The following is a 7084-nucleotide window of genomic DNA, read 5'->3' on the forward strand; positions in this document are numbered from 1 at the left end:
AAAACAAACTAATGGAAGTTGTTGCTGTCATCTGATTCTTTTAATAAGTCATTGTAACTTGCTATGATCCCAGATTTATAACAGGTGTAATACTGGTGTGTGGCCATAGTGCGCATACATGATGTGGCTCACAGTGGTCCTCAGTGTACACAGGGTGCTTGTGTGTATGCCCAGACACATGAAAAATTAGAGGGAACATTGGTTATAATCCTTTTGGGTCTTTGAACCCTCCATCTTTCAAATCAGAAATGGAAGTCAGAAAGTTTTTTTAAAAATATTTGTTGTTATATATCAAACAAGTCCTTCTCAGTTTTCGGCTGAGTTCTGAGACTTTATATCTGACTCAGTATTGAATACTGATAAAGTCATAATAATGGGGGATTTCAATAATGATGGAGATGTTGAAAGTGATAGCATAAACATAGCATTTAATCATTTAGTAGAGTAAATTATTTTGACCCAAAATGTCCACAAACCTACTTTTTTACCCATCATACTTTTAATCTGGTTCTGACATATGGCATATAGTCAGAACTTAATAATATATTTTCACAATCCTGTACTGTCTGCCCCTCCCTGGGCTGACACTTTACCGTGATGGAGGGGTTTGAGTGTACCGAACAACACAGCTGATTTGAATCAATGGGTGATTAACAGACTTCTGTAGAACAAGAAGAGGTAATTTAACCACTGAATCAGGTGCGTTGGAGCAGGGAAACAAGGAAAACATGCAGGAAAGATTGGCCACCCCTGAGTTAAACCCAAAGAAAATGGGGGACTGAGAAATGAGAAAAACAAAAAGGGAGATAGTCTCGTGATGATTACCATATATGATTAATTGTAGAGGCTTGATCTTGTGAGTGATCTTTGGGAGGATCTTTCCATCATTAGCGGAAACGCTGAGGGAAACAACAGTTTCGATGTTGGCTTGATTTACTAGGGATCGATCGAGCAGTTTCCCCACTCGCCCTGACGGACCTGCTAGTTTGGGCACACGGGACAGGTAGCAATGAAATGCCCGGCAGAACCACAGTAAATACATAAGTTTGCGTCTCTTCAGCGCTGTTATTCTTCAGGGGTTAAACAGGTCTGCCCGATCTGCATGGGCTCTGGTCTTGGGGATGGTGATCTGGGTGGAGGTTAAACTGCTCTCTTCCTTTGAAACGAATGCTCAGTTGAGTTGGTGGATTGTGTTGTTCGATGGTTCCTTCTTTCTCTTAAGCAGTTGTCAATGCATGTGGCCAGGGAAATGAGCTCGTCGAGAGTTTTAGGTTTGTCCAAGGGGGTTAATTCGTCTTTCAATGACTCGTTTAGGGCATGGAAAAAAGCACTCTTAAGTGCACATGGGTTCCAACTGCAAGGTGCAGCCAAATCGAAACTCGATTGAAAAATCAGCTACTGTTTTCTGACCCTTTCTCAGCGACAATAGTTCGTGGGACAGAGAGGTCTGATCTTAGTCTTTACAGAAAACTAGTTTAAATTTGTTTAAGAATTTTGTGTAGGTACAACCAAACCCAGAGGAACCCTGAAAATGAGCCTCCGCCCATCTTAAAGCTCTGCCAGTGAGCATGCCAAGGACAAAGGAAATCTTGGCGTCGTCATGAGGAAAACAGTGCGGTGACTGGTTAAACGTGAGGATGCACTGAAACAGAAAACCCCCACAACTGCCCATGTCTCCAGAAAACTTTTCAGGGTTAGGAGAAGTAATATTGCGGGAGGAAAGCAATGATTGAGTGGCTGTTGGTGTGGTGGCGGCATCTGGTGGAGAAGGAGTGGATTGCATGCCCAAAAGAAGGTTTGTAATCTGATCAATCTTATCAAAACGTTGGTTTGTGGCATCTAGGTGATTACTAAGTGACCGGAGAACGGACTCGTGAGACTGAAGTAAGGCTTGTTGTTGTACTATGGTTTCCCTGAGAGACTCTGCTGGGCTAGTTTGGCCAGACTGTTCTGTCATGTTGGTTTTAAGCTGTTTTGCCCACATGCAGAGAACTCTCAGGAAACGAAACCAGAGTAAAGTTTAACAGTTTTATTTAAAGGGATTGACAGCCAGGTTTCAAGGCACAGGAAACTGGGAGTAGGTGAATGGCACAAAGGGTCTCAGGAATGGAGGAACACGAGACCGGGAGGACAGCGGGAGCTCTGGAGGTAAACTGGTAGTGATGAGCGGTGAACAGGAAGTAGATTGGTGAATGGAAAAAACTGGCTTACTTTGAGGTGGTGTTTGTTTGCCGGGAGGGGAGGTGGGGTGATGGATCTGGGGTCTGTAGTCACCAGTTGGTCGGTGGAGAGAACAGAGAGACTGTTGGTGGTTGGTGGTGGAGTCCGGAAAGTGGAACCGATGGAGGATGGAGCAGGCTCGGTCGGGACTTGCGGTGTAGCGAGGAGGAACCAGGAGATCACTGTGCCAGCCGGGAGTTGGCACAGCGGGCAGGTTGCTGCAGGTGGGCGCCTGCAGCCACCTGCCCTGCCCACAACGGCTCCACCTGAAACACAGAGAGCTGACCCAGACAGATCCTAACACCAGGAGAGATTACGCCACGGGTCATGCCCACCTCCTCCGTGTGTCCAGCCATTGGCTGCCGGAGGATTCTCTAGTGGCTGCAGCGCCCTTTGGGTCTCCTGTGGCTCCAGCTCCTTGCAGACAGAGACACCAAAGAAAGTCGCCGCCTGCAGTCCCTTCAGTGTCTGCAGTGCCACCAACAGTGCCTTCAGTGTCTCCAGTGCTGGTCCCGCAGGCCCCTCAGCCTCCACTCCCGCTGCCTCGGGCCCCTCAGCCTTCCCGTGTTTCAGTGAAGTTTGACAACGGAACTCCAACTTCCCGTGTCTCAGTGTAGGTCAACGACAGCGCTCCACCTTCCTGTGTCTCAGTGGAGGTCTTGAAAGTACGTATTTTCAAAGTGTGAAAGTGTCCTGTATCAGAACAACATCTCTTCTGTTTGTAACAAACCAAACTGTGTGAAAATTGGGTAAAGATTCAGAGAGTTCTGATTATTTTGGTTGGGCATACAGCTTCCTCCGTACAAAGAAAAAAAAGTGGGGTGCTTGTGAGGGACCCAGCCAAGATGGCGGCCGCACTGACACGTTAGTTCCAATAGACAGAGCCAGTCTTTGAGGTTTCTACGTAAATAATGTGCATGGTGGCAGGGAACAAGCTAACGTTTGATATTTGCTAGCGCTCCTTACCAAACTTCCGGGTCACCTAAACCCGAACAATTAAATATTAAAATCAAATAATAATATGGACAGTAAAACGTGCAGGTTTTAACATCCACATATTTTTGAGGGTAGACCACTGGGACACCCTGCCATGTCTTCTTTTTGCCTCTCAGTTTGAATGCTTTTCCTGGCCAGAGAAGAATTCTACCACCTAGTGGTCGTTTCTTTTACCCATGTATTTACAGTTGTACAGCTCACAAATGCATATATATAAATACAGTCTTAGTTACACCCCTTAGTTAGGTGTAACTAAGGAGTGCTGATATATATATATATATATATATATATATATATTTTAATCTCTCACATCAATATGTCTTTAACCACTTCGGCACAAATCCAGTGCCAAATGCCAAGACGATAAAACACTAAATTCCGAACAAAACTCAGATGACACAGCTTTACACCTGCATTTGAACGCACCACTTATGCACAAATCTGAGGCTCCCCAGAAGAATGAAATGAGTCTCAAAAGATTTGTAATTCGTACCCTGAGTTGTGCGTGAATGCATTTTTAATCAGGCGACTCGTGCACACATAGTTAATGATTTGTAGGCATAGGAGAAGGTTCGTAATTATCAGATTTGTGAGGTTAAAACAAAAAGTCACCTGATATGCTCAGACAAAACTGCATTACAGATACAACTATCCTGGACTAAAGCATCCGCCAACTCCTGGACAGACTGCGGTGCAACGTGACATTGGTGGATGGAGTGAGACATTATGTCCCAGATGTGGTCAATCAGATTCATGTCTGGGGAGCAAGCGGGCCACGAGCTCTAGCATTCTCCTGCATGAGGAGGAACCCAGGGCCAACCGCACCAGCATATGGTCTTCCAAGGGGACTGAGGATCTAATCTCGGTACCTAATGGCAGTCATGCTACCTCTGGCGAGCACATGGAGGGCTGTGTGGCCCTCCAAAGAAATGCCACCCCACACCATTACTGACCTACTGCCAAACTGGTCATGCTGAAGGATGTTGCAGGCAGCAGATTGGAGACGCCATGGAGAGCAGACTGTCACATGTGCTCAGTGTGAATCTGCTTTCATCTGTAAAGAGCACAGTGCGCCAGTGGCGAATTTGCCAATCCTGGTGTTCTCTGGCAAATGCCAAGGGTCCTGCATGGTGTTGGGCTGTGAGCACAACTCCCATCTGTGGACATCGGGCCCTCATACCATCCTCATGGAGTCTGTTTCTAACAGTTTGTGCAGACACATGCACATTTGTGGCCTGCTGGAGGTCATTTTGCAGGGCTCTGGCAGTGCTCCTGCTGTTCTTTCTTGCACAAAGGCGGAGGTAGCGGTCCTGCTGCTGGGTTGTTGCCCTCCTACGGCCTCCTGTATACTGTGTACTGGCCTGTCTCCTGGTAGCTCCTCCAGCCTCTGGACACTATGCTGACAGACACAGCAAACCTTGCCACAGCTTGCATTGATGTGCCATCCTGGATGAGCTGCACTACCTGATCCACTTGTGTGGGTTGTAGAGTCCATTTCATGCTACTGTGGCAACACTAAGGTATAACTCTGATACTCTGCTTCTCACAGCAGGGTAACCAGAAGTTGTCAACAACACCACCTTGGGAATTGCACCCAAGGAAATAGAGTGCCTACTGGCACTCAAGGTTCATGACCAAAGAGAACAAGACTTTTCCCAAAGTTAATTACAGTTTATTGTTTCATGTTTGTTTTTTAAAAGAGACAAAACATAAGGAACCACAATAGGAAGGGAAGTGCACAGTACTGAGGCCTACCAGCAGGGGGAGGGCGGTCCAAATGGGAACTGGTTCCTAAAGTAAATGAATAAATCACCCCAAACACTTGTGAACAGGCATGCAGTCGTGAAGAAATCCCAACACCGGCCACTCGCACAACACACAGGTCCAGTCTCCCTGGAGGCCCCTCCCACTACCTTCAGCTCTCAGCCTGGAGACAAAAGGGTGGGGTCAAACAAGCAAATACAAAAAAAACACAAATACAATTTACACTTGGCCAAAGACTAAAATGAGGTTACCTCCAACATAATTAAAAACATCAATACTTTAATAAAATAATAATAAAATAAAAGAATCCAAGGCTGCTACCTGCAGCAACGCTGGAGGCCACACCAAGCAATAGAATGCTCAAAAGTAACCAATTAAACAAAACTGTTAAAAAAATAAAATACAGTCAGCGGATGAAACAAGGTAAACTAAACAAAAAAATGAAATCAAGCAGTGAAACAAAACAGCAGGGTCTCCAGCGAGCTGCAGCAGTGTCAGAGCTGAAATTAAATCAAAAGGTTAATAGGAGATTTACAGAAGTTGGTAAAAGGCAGAGGAAACCACTGTCACCTACCAGAGCTGGATGCCTCCACCCCAACCAGAGAATCCTTACCGGCCCACAGCGGGAGGATCAGCTTGCCAATATGTTCTGTTTTACATCAAACTGCACTGGGGAGGGTGAATTGCAGCCACACCCCAGTACCAAGCAGGAAACTTCCAGTGGTTTCTAGATTTTAACAATTCAAGTCAAACACTGAAATTGTAGATCTTATGCAGAAGGAGAAACATTACTTACTGATGTTTGAGTTTTAGACCTGCACACTACACAAGCGAACTTTCCAGTGATGTGCAACCAAATGCCAGCATAAAGCAACCAGGTGAGAGAGTCTCCCTTTATACTCTCCACCCATCATGAGGTGATTAGGTGCCAGGTGTTTTGAATATTGGGGCAGGCTCTTCCTGCTACACTACCACAATTACTGAAAGTTTGAATTTGGTACCAAAATATTGACATGAGGTGGAATCTGCATAAAAGTTGAACAGGAGAGTCAGATTAAATCAAAGACGTTAAAACTTTGAGGCAAAAGGGGTTTGAAAAGTTAATTTTAAGTGAGGACGAAGTGGCAATAATTACTATGGATTTATGGAAACTGGAGTGGAAACATTAATAAATTAGAGCCAAAGAAATGTAGCCTGTTTCACCAAAAGCACCAGCAGAATATTAGGAGAATTTTTGTCCCTGAACCGAGAGTTGATTTTTGAGTTGAGTTGAGAGTTGAGTTATTCGGAGTTTGTCTTTGTTTGTGACTAACTTTAGTGATGCAGCTGTCACAGACAATTGTGGTGCATTTTTATTTATTTTTTGGGGGGGGGGGGTTGGTTTGCAGAGCTTATTAATATTATTATTATTATTATTACTGGTGTGATTTATTTTGTATTTTTATGTTTACTTGTTTTGGTGTGCTGTGTGAATCTAATATCTCTTATTTGTACTGAGGTAACTGGGTTACATCTGTGCTGTCAGGTGATGGGGCCTGAGTTCCAAGTTGAGACATTGTCTTCAGGTACAATCCCTTCTTGGGAAGTGGATTGTGGGCTCCTAAGCTCACATTGTCAAAAATAACTGTTCAAAGGTTATCTGTTGCATGTCTCAAGACCCCAGCTTATTACCATAAAGGGAATTTAATGTACTTGAATCCATATTGTTAAGGTCCGCCCCAGTGGGATGTGTGTGTGTTATTCTACAGCTGGGTGTGGTAAATGTTTATAAAAAAAAAAAAAAAGCAGCCCTGAGAGGAATAGGGGGATTTCACTGATTGGGCCAGAAATCTCGATCACTGCATGGGAGTTCCCCCAACCAGTCTACATGTGTTTTGTGGACTTGGAGAAGGCGTTCAACCGTGTCCCTTGAGGGGGATGCTTCGGGAGTATGGGGTACCAGGCCCTTTGATACGGGCTGTTAGGTCCCTATATGACCGGTGTCAGAGCTTGGTCCGCATTGCCGGCAGTAAGTCGGACTCGTTTCCGGTGAGAGTTAGACTCCGCCAAGGTTGCCCTTTGTCACCGATTCTGTTCATAACGTTTATGGACAGAATTTCTAGGC

The 7084-nt window shown here is 45.1% G+C and overlaps 1 long non-coding RNA gene across 1 annotated transcript; it reads right to left on the reverse strand.

Moving 5' to 3' along the window:
* Positions 1 to 4892: 4892 nt before the first annotated feature.
* LOC112451491 lies at positions 4893 to 5839 on the reverse strand. The gene is made up of 3 exons (XR_003040320.1): positions 5777 to 5839; positions 5555 to 5707; positions 4893 to 5480 (listed from the first exon to the last, which is right to left on the reverse strand). It is a non-coding gene; the product is annotated as an uncharacterized LOC112451491 (long non-coding RNA).
* Positions 5840 to 7084: the final 1245 nt, after the last annotated feature.

Source organism: Kryptolebias marmoratus, linkage group LG22 (assembly GCF_001649575.2).
Source record: "Kryptolebias marmoratus isolate JLee-2015 linkage group LG22, ASM164957v2, whole genome shotgun sequence".
Lineage (NCBI taxonomy): Eukaryota > Metazoa > Chordata > Actinopteri > Cyprinodontiformes > Rivulidae > Kryptolebias > Kryptolebias marmoratus.